At 42.4% G+C, this 14198-nt stretch overlaps 1 protein-coding gene across 1 annotated transcript in view; it reads right to left on the bottom strand.

The window, feature by feature from the left end:
- Positions 1-14198, bottom strand: part of LOC121150356 (contactin-associated protein-like 5) — a 298680-nt gene that overhangs the window by 34048 nt on the left and 250434 nt on the right. The window lies entirely within an intron of this gene.

Below are 14198 nucleotides of genomic sequence, written 5' to 3' on the forward strand. Positions count from 1 at the left end.
TATGAGACACTTGCCTCAGGTACATTTCCCACTTAACTTCTCCCCACATCACTGGCTGAGGACAGTGAGCCCAGGAGCCTGAGGGAACACTGTGTGTCTAGTCCACTCGTGGTCGTTGCCTATTCTGATGTCATCAGGGTCCAAGCAGTCTTTCTGGGATGCAGACGGAGCACATCAATGCTGAGTGGCAGTGTTACAGCTTGCGTCCAAAAGGATAAATGAAGGTCAAGGCACTGAAATGACTCTCACCTTCTCCGTGTCTCTTATCCTCTTCTACACCTCACCTCCTCAGGTGTCCCCTTTCCTAGGACTCCAGCATTAAGACCAGAGGTTTGAAGTAACAGGCACATTCATCCCTGATGCTCTCAGTCTTTAGTATAAAACAAGTTGGTGTCAATTTAAAAACTAAATCGTTATGCATGCCATTACAAAACACACAAATGTAAAGTAAGAGTATAAAATTCTCTGAGGCAGACTAGGAAAGACAGGTGTGACATTGTGAGGCCGTTACTTGACATCCAGTCAAAAAAACCCCTCTTGGTTTCCTGACTCCTCTTCATTTGCTTATTATTTTTTTTTAAGATTCATTTGTTTTTTTGAAAGACAGATTTCCACAGAGAAGGAAAGACAGAAAGATCTTACATTTTACTGACTCACTCTCCAAGTAGCTATAGTGACCAGAGCTGACCTGGTGCAAAGCCCAGGAGTCAGGGGCTTCCTCTGGGTCCCCCACATTCATGCATGGACCCAAGGCTTTGTGCTATCCTCCACTGCTTTCCCAAACCACAAGCAAGGAGCTGGATGTGAAGTAGAGCAATCAGGACATGAACCAGTGTCCACATGAGACGCTGACACTTGAAGGTGTAGGATGTGTCTATTGAGCCATTGTGCCAGGCCTTCCTGACTCCTTCTAATCCTTAGTTCAATGCAATACAACGCAGCAGTACATGATAGACACACAGGAGGCACAATGATAAATGCCACTTTCCTTGGTGCAGATTGGACTCCCACCATCTACTGGTAGGGGAATTCAAATATATATACATTGTGTATTTTTCCATGATCGATTCTGCTTGTGTTTCTACATCTTTGCTAATCCCTCTGTTAGTCACCACTCATCCCAAGGAGATACTGTCTTTGGAAGTATTATGAAGCTTCCAGGACTAACACTTCCCTGCAAAACATCTAAGTCTTCCAGCACCATACAATCATCTCCTGAAATCTTCATCTTCACATTATTCCTAGGTGGATAAAACCAACCCATGACTTTACAAACATCAGTTTAGTGCCATCCAAAATGCCAACCTCCATGTCTTCTCCAACTGTGTAGACAAGGGAGCAAGGGTCAAATCTCCTCTCTGGGTGGAAGGCCCTGCTGACGCTTCACCTCCGCTTGTCTCTGCCGGGCTCTGGAATGCCAAGCTCAACCTCTGTCGTTGCTCCACTTTTGCCTCTCATCTTGCTTTCACACAGCACTCCCACCTCCCGGCTAGAGTCCCCCATTCTTTCCCCAGTCTCTTTCGTAAGGTTGCATGGCAACCACAACAAATTCATGTTATTAATGGTAAGGAACTGGTAGAGAAAAGATCTTTAAACTTCATAAACTAAGAAATGGACTGCCTGCCTAGGCCAGGAGTGCATGCAACTCATTTTCCCCCTATTTAATCTCAGCTCTTTGATATGGTGGTTAGTACATATCAATGCTGCTAAGTTACAAGCAATGCATATTATTTTGAATGTCCCATGAAGAGAGATAGCATGTCCTTGTGTGGGAACTACACATAAAACTGGGGAGCAGAAATAGAGCCCAACATATAACATACCCAAATCCCTCATCTGAGTAGCTGGGTTCAGAGGCTGGCTCTGGCTCCAGACCCCTGCTCCCTAACTTGGGAGGTAGTGGATGATCACTCAGATCGTTTGATTTCTGTCACACAAGTGTGTGATCAGACTGAATTCCTGATTTCTGCCATAGCCCTGGGGCAGTGTAACTATTGCCAGCACTTGAGAAATAAACTGGCTGATGGAAACTGCGTGTCTGTCTGTCTGACTCTGCCTCTCTGTCTTTTGATGTTGTTGTTGTTTTTAATGAAAACATAAGAAATAACCAAATAAAACTACCTTGAGCCATGGATAGTCACTTCATTTCCAATATGCTTCTAGAATATATACATTTGTAGTGGAACTAACTTTTGTCACCAGTAAGTGCACTATAGAAGTCATAAAGGGTCCCATTCATGTTGGAACACTTGTATTTAGCTGCTCTTACAGCCATGTCTTCCGGTAAAACCTGTCATTTTTAGAACTGAACAAGTACTATAGATATCACTTCAAACATAGAAAAATCTACATTTTAAAAAAAGTACTTTAGAAAGAGCATAGGTGTCGGTCACAGCCTGAGAAAGCATCCCTGGTCTTAACATCATCATGACTGAGTCCTACTCATCTCTGCTTTCATACGGAATTGTTCCTTTCCCCTAGCCTTACCTGTTGGAGATAAAGCGTTTGTCACTGTTCCTTGTCAGAAAATGACAGTGTCAGATTTGGAAACTAGATTTAACTGATTCCAAGTAAGAGTTCAAGTTTCCCACAGACCACAGTGGCCTGAGTGACATCTCTGGGCAGCATGCTCCTTTGTGGTAACTTTTCTACTGTACTTTGCTCCCTTCAGAATCTGCTGCAAGGTCATGCCTTCCAGGAAGCCAGGGTGGGCTTCCCAAAGGTGCCTTGCTTTGCTCCTGTAGAGGCATGCTATCACCTCTCTCCTTACACATAGCACAATGCCTTGTCTATTTACTTGCCCAACCCCCATGCAAGTCTGTGCACCACATCCTGGGATTTCTAGCACTTGCATGCTAGATAATCAGTTAGCTCATGAGACCCAAGTCTCCAGTTAACCCTGGGACTTTCTTCGCACTATACAGCCCCCCATGAATGAGTTTTCTATATAACCATACTACAAAAGTGGTAATGCACTTAATACAAACCACGCCTCCCATCTGGAGTTTTGATCTTTCCAAGGTTAATGTTTTTTGTTGCTGTTTTTGTTTTTTTGTTTTGTTTTGTTTTGTTTTAACCTGCTGTGATGCCAGTCAGGGACAATGACACTAGTCATGGCCAGGATCACTATTTGCGTTTTGATACATCACCATCCTAGGGTTTTTCTTAAGTGGAATACGTTAAATTTATTTGCAACATAGAACATACCTCATTGAGAAGCATTTGTATTAATATTGCACTCATTAATACCAGTCTTTCTCAATTATCCTGTACTCAGAAAGAAATGGTGAAACTTTACAGCAATGGATATATTATTTGTTCTGGTTTGATAGGGACATAATGTATACTGCCGGAGTCCAGCTCCAGCTGAGTTCAGAACTTGAGAAGGGTGCATGGGGCAGGCTTAGAAAAGAAATGGACCACTACGATTTCATAATCATGATGGACAAATGCAAGAAAGCTGTCCCCTTTATTTATACAGAAGCAGTTCCAAGCACTGACACAGACCTTTTACATCATGGTCAAGTGGGTGTTTCCAAGGATAATTCTGCCTTTTGTTTCACCTTAAAACGCTCTATAGAAGTTCTCGATAGATAGTGAATATCAATCCGTAACACATTCCTACTATAATCCTCATTGTACAACTTAATCTTGAATCAGCTAAGGGAGGAAATACATCGCAAAAAAGGGGAGAACCTAAAGACCAAGGATGGTTGAATGGGTGCAGCAGAAACAGAGACAGCATGAATAATAAACGGCCCCTTTTTTTAAAGATTTATTTTTATTTTTTTTTATTGGAAAGGCGGATATACAGAGAAGAGAGACAGAGAGGAAGATCTTCCGTCCGATGATTCACTCCCCAAGTGAGCGCAATGGCCAATGCTATGCCGATCCGAAGCCAGGAGCCTCTTCCGGGTCTCCCAAAGGGGTGCAGGGTCCCAAAGCTTTGGGCCGTCCTCGACTGCTTTCCCGGGCCACAGGCAGGGAGCTGGAAGGGAAGCGGGGCTGCTGGGATAGAACCGGTGCCCATATGGGATCCTGGGCGTGCAAGGTGAGGACCTTAACCACTTGCGCCACCGCGCCAGGCCCATAAATGGCCCTTTTGCAGTTATCAGCAACATTAACCTCCAAGCTCACATTTTTACTCACAGAGTAAAAAACCAACTCTGCAGCAGCAAACAATGCCTGAATGGATTACAAAGTTCTTCAGCGGGGTGGTCCAGTGTCCACACCAAGGAAGGTGAAACTGCCTTCAGGGGGCTTGTAGAGACATCCACTGGGCCCTGCCATGCAGCAGGAAATTCCTTGCAGCCCTGCCTAGAATGGAACAGTTCTCCACACACCTTCGTGTCCTCCACACCCACTGCATGGACCCCAGCAGTAAACAGTCATGGAAAGATTGCACCACACAGACATGTAACATTATTGTGTGTCAACCAGCGTTTATTACACTTCAGCTTCTCAGAATACTGAAAGGGAGACTGATCCAGCAATTCAGTCACTCCTGTGGTCCGCATTCCATGCTCACATTTCACTCTGAGAGCTGCAGCTCTTGTACAGGTCATATTCTTTTTGATCTTGTCTAGTCTGCTTGGATCCCATAGTTAGGCCTTCTTTTATACACCCTTTAGTTTGTACAACTAAGCCATCCTCACCAACCAAGCCCGCCTCACAGCTCCATCTCAGTCACGGGCATCACTTTCCACTGATTATCCCTGTTGGAATTTTGGTAGCCATCCTTCTCTTCCTTACCACCAATCCTACAGAAAGGTGCCACATTCACGACATCTACAGAAGTTTGGTCCATACACAATGAAGTCTACCCCTCCACCTCTTTCCAGCTCTACAACCACACCCTAACGAAATCATCACCACCTTTCACCCAGACATTACAGCTCAGAGTTTGAACAGATCTATCCATTTCAACTATTATGTCGTCCTTCCTCCCATCCATTCCAGACGCAAAAGTGAGGACAACTGCTACAAGTAGAGATCAGATGTCACTGATTACACTGTTCTCCCGGGTCTCCAGTGCACTCCGAACTAAAGGCAGACTCTCCGACAGAGCCTGTAAGAGCCTTCATGTGCATCAGTATTTAATGTTAATTTTATAAAAAGGGGGAATTTGCCTCACCTAGTTGAACATTTCAAATTAGCCGTTTCAGACAGCTCTTCCACCCAATTTGATTTTTTCCTAAATCTAACTAAAACTGAGGATCCGTATTTGGATTCCTTCCTTTGCACCTATCATAGAAAGCTGAAACATTAAAAAATGCCACAGTTAGATAAAGACATGAAATATTCTCCCTTAAAATTCAGAAAGAGGGGTGTTGCTGGAGCACAGTGGGTAAGCCACTGACCGTGATGCCCGCATCCCATATCAGAGGGTCAGTTGGAGTTTCTGTTGCCCAGTATCTAATCCAGTTCCTTCTTCATGTGCCTGAAAAAGCAGCAGATAATGTTCCAAGTTTTTGGGCCCCTGCCACCCAAAACAAGACACAAGAATAGAGTTGCTGATAACTGGCATCAGCCTGGCCCTGCCTCCGCTGATGTGGCCATCTGGAGAGTGCACCTGTAGATGGGGAATTTCTTTTTTCTCACTGCCTATACTTCTCTTCATGTCAGTCTGCTTTTCAAATAAATAAGTAAACATTTGAATATAAAGCAATTTAGAAAAAAAGAAGTTAAGGTACTGAACTCGACTATCCAATTGTTTGCCTGCAAATAATCACTGACTCTGTTTACACTAAATACAGTAAGATAAAATGGCAAACGCAAAAATTGGAAAAAAATGTCATGCTCATGAATTTGATGGGGCACATTGTTTCCTAAGTATCAACAGTGCCCGTGAAATCTGAAGAGATTCGTAGATTCATTACACCCCATCTCAAAAATTTAATATCACATTCATTTTCTTTTTCTATAACATATTTATTTGAAGGGAATAAATTTCATATTTTCATTCCACTTACCACTCCACTAGGTAGAGATCTCAACATATAAGAAGTAGAAAAATCTCACTGTCCCTTAAGAAGATAGGCAAAGACTCTAAAATTTAATCAAATCTCAAAACGTCAATCTCACTCATCTTTTATACGCTGCATGTTAATTTTAACACACCTTCATGGGAAGGAAATAGTCCCTAAATTGTCAAAGAGATTTTGAGAAATAAGAGCAAGCTTAGAAATATCAAACACACTGATGTCAAACTATGTTAGAAAAATGCTATAATGGGAAAGTATGACACTGCATAAAACAGACACAGAGATCACTGGAAAAAAAAATTAAGATTCCAGAAACAAATTCAGACAAAGATTAGGTAAATTGACTACGATACGGCAGCAGGAACAGATAACGGAGCAAAGGAAATATCTTCAATACCGATTATCCTCATGCAATAGATTTCTTGCGTCACATAAAAAAATAATGTGCAGTAGGTTAAACACTTCTACATAAGATCTAAAGCTGTGCAAGTTATAAGAACAGACATGAGCGATATTCGGATATTAATCCAAAAACCCACAAAAACCAAAAACGGGTGGGAACAGTCAAACAACAAGCCTTCCCTTTTCTGGATGTAAGATTTATTTCTTTCCTTGAAAGTCAGAGTTATAAGAAGAGGAGAGAGAAACTGAGGGAGAGGAGAGAGATTATGGAGAGAAGGAGAATATTCAATCCATCGATTCACTCTCCAAATATTGCCGAGGCTGAGGCTGAGTCAGAACTCATGTCTGGGTGAGGAGCCTGGAGCCTAATCCAGATCATCCGTGGGGGTGGCAGAGGCCCGACACTCACATTCACACCATTCTCCATCACGCCCTTAGTCCAGGCAGGCCATTAGTGTGAAGTGGGGGAGCCAGGTCAAGGCCCAGTGCCCATATGAGATACCCACGTCGCAGGTGGTGCTTTTCTGTGTAACAGCACTAGCCCCTCACACTAAAGACCTTTTCCACCACAAGAAAAAAGAAAGTCAAGAAAACTGTTTTAAAAAGTGCCATAGAATGGGGAAAAAATAATGAAAGTTTTCTGTTTTAAAATGAGTTAATTCCAAATATCTAAGGATTTAACATACCTTCATAGAAAATATAAGCAAATGGCCTGATTTTAAAATGGGCAAAAGACAGAGTCTTCCCAAAGGAAAGGTGCAAATAGCCAATAAGTATATAAAAACCTCACTCATTGTCACAATTCATCAGGGAAACATGGATCAAAGCCACAGTGGGGCACCACTTCACACCCTTTGAAATGACCACTAGCAAAAAGAAAAGGCGTAGAGATGTTAGGGCTCTCCGTCAGTTTGGTGGCTACAGGCTCCTGCTTTGGGCCTGATCCAACCCAAATTGATACAGGCTTTGGGGGAGTGAAGCAAGGAGTGAAAAGTATGTCTCTTTCCTGTTTTAAGTCCACCACAGAAGCAGATGAAAAGAGGCAAAGCAAAACGAAGAAAACCAGCATTAGGAGAAGCTAGAGGGAGAGAAAAAAAAAAAATGTTGAAGAAAATGTAGGTTGGAACAGATATTATGAAAAGTAATACAAAGCAACATAGGAAGATTAAACAACGAACAGCCCATTGCTAAAATGACATGACCAAATCACCACCTATCCACATTAACCCTGAATGTAAATGACTTAAACTTATTAATCAAAAATCATAGATTAATGGACTGGATCCAAAAACAGATCCCACCTACCTATTTCCTACGGGAGGCACATCTCACCAACAAAGAACAGAAGCAACAAAAAGTGAAAGGGTGGGGGCCCGGTGAGGCGGCCTAGCAGCTAATGTCCTCAACTTGAACGCGCTGGGATCCCATATGGGCTCAAGTTCCCATATGGTAGCCCCGCTTCCCATGCAGCTTCCTGCTTGCGGCCTGGGAAAGTAGTAGAAGAAGGCCCAAGGCCATGTACCCTTGTGGGAAACCTGGAAAAAGTTCCTGGCTCCTGGCTTCAGATTGACTCAGCTCCCGTTGTTGCAGCCACACGTAGAGTGAATCACTGGACAGAAGATCTTTCTCTCTGCCTCTCTCCCTCTCTGTATATCTGACTTTCCAATAACAAATAGACCTGAAAAGAAGATATTGCAAAATCTAGAGAGGATAATAAACTCATTTTCCATAGTAAAGGTGAATATTTTGGTTCTCTGTAGTTTCTGGTTTGGGCAAGGTGAGGGCAGATTAGAACTGAAAAGAAGCCGCTATGTGATATTCTCATGATTCAGTAACTGCAATTCCTTAGCATTCCCAGATCCACTCAACTCTGACAGCTTCTGAGGGCTCAATTTCTAGGGCTCAATTTGTTTCTTATTTAAAAAAAAAAAAAACAGCCTTCATAAGCCTCAGAGAAAGCAAAACCCAGGTAAACAGGTGCAAGATTCTTCAGCCTTCTCAGTGATGGGTTCTGGTTTACTTTGTTCAGCCCTCTTCTAAGCACTATGATAAGGACTAATGATCTTCTGTGTAAGAGCTTCTGTTTGGGTTTGCTCAAACTATTCTGCAACCTGTTTCACCTTTAACTCTCAAGGCATGTGGATAGAAAAGAGCTTTATCAATAGCATTGCTGGAATGACATCAGACCAACGACCACGCTTCCTTGGTGCTCCGTGACACACTCACCCATCGCCAGCTTCATGTAATGACGGCGCTTCCCTCAACAAAGTAATAATACCTTGAATTATTATTTTAGGAATTTCTTCTTTTATTTATCACTTGATACAACCTATCGATGAGATCAAGAGGCTTCTTGCTTTGGCTCTGCCTCTGAATTCAGTCTCTATAGCCTATGTAAAAGCTGAGTCCACACAGCTCCATAGGAAAGTCTGCCTGATGCGTTATGTGCTGGGCAATCTCGTTGAGCTACTAAAGATTTGTTTCCCTTCCTTCTCTACTGCTTTACCATTCCACAAGCAGGGGGCTAGGTAGGCAGTGGAGCAGCCAGGGCACTGTCCAGTATGCCAATGCTGCCAGGCTGAGGATTATTATGTTAAGTCACTCTGCTGACCCCAATGGTAGCTTCAATTTTACTTCTTAAACCTTCCATTTTGCACACACAATCTGTATTTTTATAGGTTAAAATTGTGAGGATGAAAACCCAAGCCAGAGGCAATGAATGCCACCTGAGGATGAGGTGTGATGTTGTAAGGTCATTTCCCATCAGTTCATTGACATTTGCCCACCGAGTGCCTACTGCACAACTTTCTTGGGGTAAGTGCTAAGACTACACGAGCAAGGATCTCTCACAGGCTCACTCTCACCAACAAGGACAGAAAACATACCTGTATCTACAAACGAATAGAATTCCATGATCCAGAGGCAATGTCCCTATGGTATGGGAGTTACTATAAAGGGATCTGCTTATTTGAGCGGAGCCCTGCCAAATTCCCTAATGTCTGAGTTGGTCCCCGGTCTTCCCATCAACTCTTCTTTCTCCAGCAATCTCAATACATTTGCTCTCCTCCGCCCTTGCTATGATAGTTTCATATCACTGTGAAGAAACTTCCCTATCCAGGAGCACTGTAAAGGCTAGTACCTAGCCTGCTTCTCTAATCTTTTCAGTTAGATTTCAGGGAATCACACCCCAGTGCATTTTGCCCATGCAAAAACAGACTCACATCCTTGCAAACGTAATTATCTGCCATTTTGTAGTAAATACTGTCTTGATACATCCCAAATGAATGAAAACACTACAAGAAAGTTCACATTAATTTTAAAATACATATTTGTGTCCACTTATGGAAAAAGTGTGGATGACCACAGAGCCCAATGTCACCGGAACAACAGCCAGGAGCCCTGAGCGGTCTACAGAAACAGAAGAACAATAAACTCCCTCCAAGACCAGGGACAGGAGCTTTCTCTGGTCCTTACTTAGTTCCAGTACTGGATCCCCACCCTCTCTTGCAGTGACCATCAGGGTCACCCTGGAGCCCCCACAAAACAAAACAAAACAAAACAAACATCAACAACAACAACAAAAATTAATTAAAATAGAGAACAACAAAGGAAAGCTTAGAATTAGACAGAAAACGATCAGTAGGGACTCACACATACCTTACCTGGTAGGACATGAAAATAAACAACTCCTAACGAGGGTATGGAGGATCTCTCTCACACCCCTCCCAACAGTGTTCTATGCCTCAACGGGTGTCACATGCCTTGCTAAAGGTCTAAGCCAGTTTAGACTATCCTAAAATCTGCCAAGTTCAGTAAAAATTATGCTTCAACACAATGAACAGCTAAAAACTGAAAATAGACATGAGATAGCTGAATGCTATCCTGTAGCCAATTTAAGGTAGAGAGAAGCCAGTTGTATACAAACTATAACTGAAATGTTAATCAAGTAGTCATAGGATGTAGTTAAGAACTATCATTGTCTAACATATCAGTCACTCAATACAATGTTAATTAACCCCATAATGATGGAAACTGTTGTTGATGTTATGTTATGGCATTTAATTGGTCGGAACGATAATCTGCCAGCTATGTCTCCAGACCAGAGTTAGTCTCCCCAAGAAACTGTTGAATTCAGCTGGGCAATAAGATACTGGACACTATGCAAGGCACATGCTTGCACTGAAACAAACAAGACCAGATTTGAACTGTAATACTGCAATAAGGTGGAGCAATTCACCATGGGGGGAGGGCACAGGGAGGAGAAGGGGGAACATCAGAGCCTATGAAACATTGTCATACAATGAAATGCAATAAAAAAAAATATGTAAAAAAAAAAACGACAGTGCATGTCTCTACTGCGTAAAAGGAAGACCCCAAATGCAACTGTTAAATAAACCCTGACAATTTGATATTTAAAAAAAAATGGGGATGAGACAAAATATTTTCCTTGAAGGAAAATAAAATGCATTCACAACTGGATTAGCTTTCCCGCGATATTTTAAAGAGACGTCTAGAATTTTCAAAGCAATACTTCCTAAGCGGCAAAACAATATAGTACAGAGGAAAGTGGTGACGAACGCCTTTCTGCAGGAAGTCCAGTTCTCCACACGCAGCTGTGCTGGATGAGAGGCTAGATGGCTGTCAATAAATCACTGTGTGGGCATGTGATGAGACTGTGGAAACCAACAAACCTCTTGTGGGGAAAGTATTCTAACATCCATCTCAGACAGCTCAAAAAGAGAAATGTCAGTCTTCAGTAAAAGGATGTTCATGGGTGGATCTGCCTTTCCAATGAAAGTAAAATAAAATTTAAGCAAACAACAACAAGAAATGAAAAACAGATGGAAAGAATGAGAGGTTGAGCACTTCAGACAAGGATCTACAACGGGCACCTAATAAGTCTGTTGGCACACTGAGGCCTTAGAGTTTCTCACCTCTGATATGCTGAAGCCAATGACAATTCAGAACAATCAGAGCCACTCATGCATTACCCTCAGAACATTCTCCCCACATCAGAGCCTCAAAGGTGACATCAAGCGAACTTCTCTGTCCCTGGGCACTAAGGTGGTGTGACAGCAAAGAATGGCACACTATCTCCGCCTCTTCTTTTTGCCCCCACCTTGGCAGACATAGGTGGGAAAACATAAACGTTCCCCTTACCCACTATCCCCACCACCCTACCCCTCTCCATCTAAGCAGAGGTCCAAATAGGTCTGAAACTCTCCCAGCTTTTAAATAAATAGCAAAATAAAATAACTGCAAACAAATAAACCAATGTACCATGGTGGTACCTCCAAAACTCTAAGAACCCAATATATTATTTTTTCATGGGTTACTTGATTCTGTGGAAGAGCACTTTGATCTCAATTACAGAAAAAGGGAGGCCTCTCTGTAAGAACTCTGGGAAATGGGGAGAAAAGTAAGATTAAGTATTCTACTGGCCATTGTATAGATAGCACCTCATCAATCCTGCACTCAACCTAGGACACTCTTGAATTCCATTTCAACAATTAAGCAGATATTGCGGGTGGAAAGGAACAGGCTTACTGCCTACACAGCTCCATCTGCAGACATTTCCTACTTTCTCTGAGTTCTCAAACCCTATCCTGGCAGCCGCCAGGGGCAGAAGCGCCTGTGTCTGAACCTTCCCTGAGGCCCACCATTGGCCCCTGTCAGCAAAGCCTGATGTTCAACCGTTTTCCTGTTCCATTTATACTCCATGATCAACCTAATATACCCACGCTGTGTTCTCTTCTGATCTCTTGAGTTCTTCCTTTTAGTTGCTTCTGCCAGGACATTTCCAACCATTTTATTATATTAGGCAGTAGTAGTCATAGCAACAATAGTCATCTAAAACAGTGTTTATTTACAATGTGGCAATATTCTCAGTAAAATATAAAACATAAAGTTGTGGTTATAAGGTGAAAATGTCACTCTGTTGATGCATTACTCCCAGAAAAATCTTCAGCTAAGTTTTCAGTATTTTTAAGTGTAAGTCAGAAAAATTTTCATATGGAAATCATTGAATTGCAGAATAATTGCACAAAGTAAGCTACAAATGTCTCAAATATACTTAATTTTGTTTAAAAGTAAAAGATGAAAATAAATTCTACCATAATTTTTGACTCTAAAGTTTTCAGACATTTTAGACTTTTTTCTAAAATTATTAGTATGAGGGAATACATTGCATCACTTCATGTTCTCTTGGAGTTTTAAAAGGGAAGGACAGACTCAGCACAATAGCCTAGTGGCTGTATCCTCACATTGCAACTACAGGGATCCCATTATGGGTGCGCCTGCGAAGGCAGCAGAAAATGGCTCAAAACCTTGCAACCCTGTTCCCATGCGGGAGACTCAGAAGTTCCAGGATTTTTGCTTCTGGTTTTGGATTAGCTCAGCTCTGGCCCTTGGGGCCACTTGGGGAGTTAGCCAGCAGATGAAGATCTTTCTCTGTGTCTCTCTTTCTCTCTGTAAATCCGACTTTCCAATTAAAATCCATGAATCTTAAAACAAAACAAAACAAACAAAAACAAGGAAAGACAATAACTGTGCCTAGTCAGCTCCTGCTTAAATAAGAACTTGCATTGATTACATGTGATATTTTCTAGGCCACACAAACTCTGAGTCCAATCAACAATTTTTAAATCACTTGCTTACAGAAAGCAGCACTCCCCCACATGAATTTCCACTTCCACATTTCATTGATGGTGGCTGTCAAATGTGGCTGTCTTGTCTCAGAGGTGGGTCTCTAGCCTACCCCTGCAGCCAGCAGCTCGGAATGGGCACTGCTAACATTACTTTTCGGCAGCAAAGGATAATTTGCCAAATGTGGGGAAACATGGAACAACCACTCTGTACCAGACTGGCAGCCCTCCTTCTGTATCACACATCCTTTCTGCCCTACCCATCTTTCACAGAGGAAGACTTGTGAGCAGTGCACTGTGGGTAGCTGCCGGAGGTGCACAGGAATACCTGACACAGCACACAACCTATATGAAAGCTCAGGTAAATGCCAGGGGGAAATGGACAGTTCTGAGAGAAACACCCCCAGTATAATTTAAATGACTCTGACACCTGAACACCACCCAGAACCTGGCTGCCAAAGAGCTAAGAATTCTAAGCAGAGGCACAGTAACATGCACAAATCAGAATGACATGTATTTAAAAGATGAGAGGCTGAACATACATTCATGCATGAGTGGTGTGTACCCCTCCCATAGAGAAATGCCTCTTATGATTGAACTAGAGTGATACTGAGAGATAGAGACAGGGAGAGAGAGAGACATCAAGTCCAAATAATAGTCAGGGGACAGAGGCAACCCCCATCAATTTCTGGGCGATGGGGGATGTAAGGGTTGGTTACTTAATTGAACTAATAAATGGGGTAGGGTCTTAGTAAGCATTAATCCATCTGGGATTTTTACGGAACCGTTACAAGTGATTTAACTTCCAGATGCCCCCATGATGTCTCCTTTGTTCTGATCCCAGGTATGACACAGATGCATCCTGGGAAGCTGGGTGTTTTAAACATTGGCAGGTAAAGAGATTACCACATTGCAATGATATAAGGAGTGAATAACATGGTATCACAATGAGTGGTCAGAGTATAGAAGAACTAACAAGTTAAAAAGTACGACTAACAATGTTTGAAGTTTTGATGTCCAGCCCTATGGGTTATTTACTATTTTCAGACAAGTCATTTAACCTCTGTAGGCCCACATGTCCTCAGCTATGAACAGGGCAGACACTAGCTCAATTCCAGTCTCCAATGTCACACTGATATGGGCTGACAGTGCTGAGAACATCATGTCA

This window comes from Ochotona curzoniae, unplaced genomic scaffold (genome assembly GCF_017591425.1).
Source record: "Ochotona curzoniae isolate NIBS_2020 unplaced genomic scaffold, NIBS_Ocur_1.0 scaffold_4953, whole genome shotgun sequence".
In the NCBI taxonomy this organism is placed as follows: Eukaryota; Metazoa; Chordata; class Mammalia; order Lagomorpha; family Ochotonidae; genus Ochotona; species Ochotona curzoniae.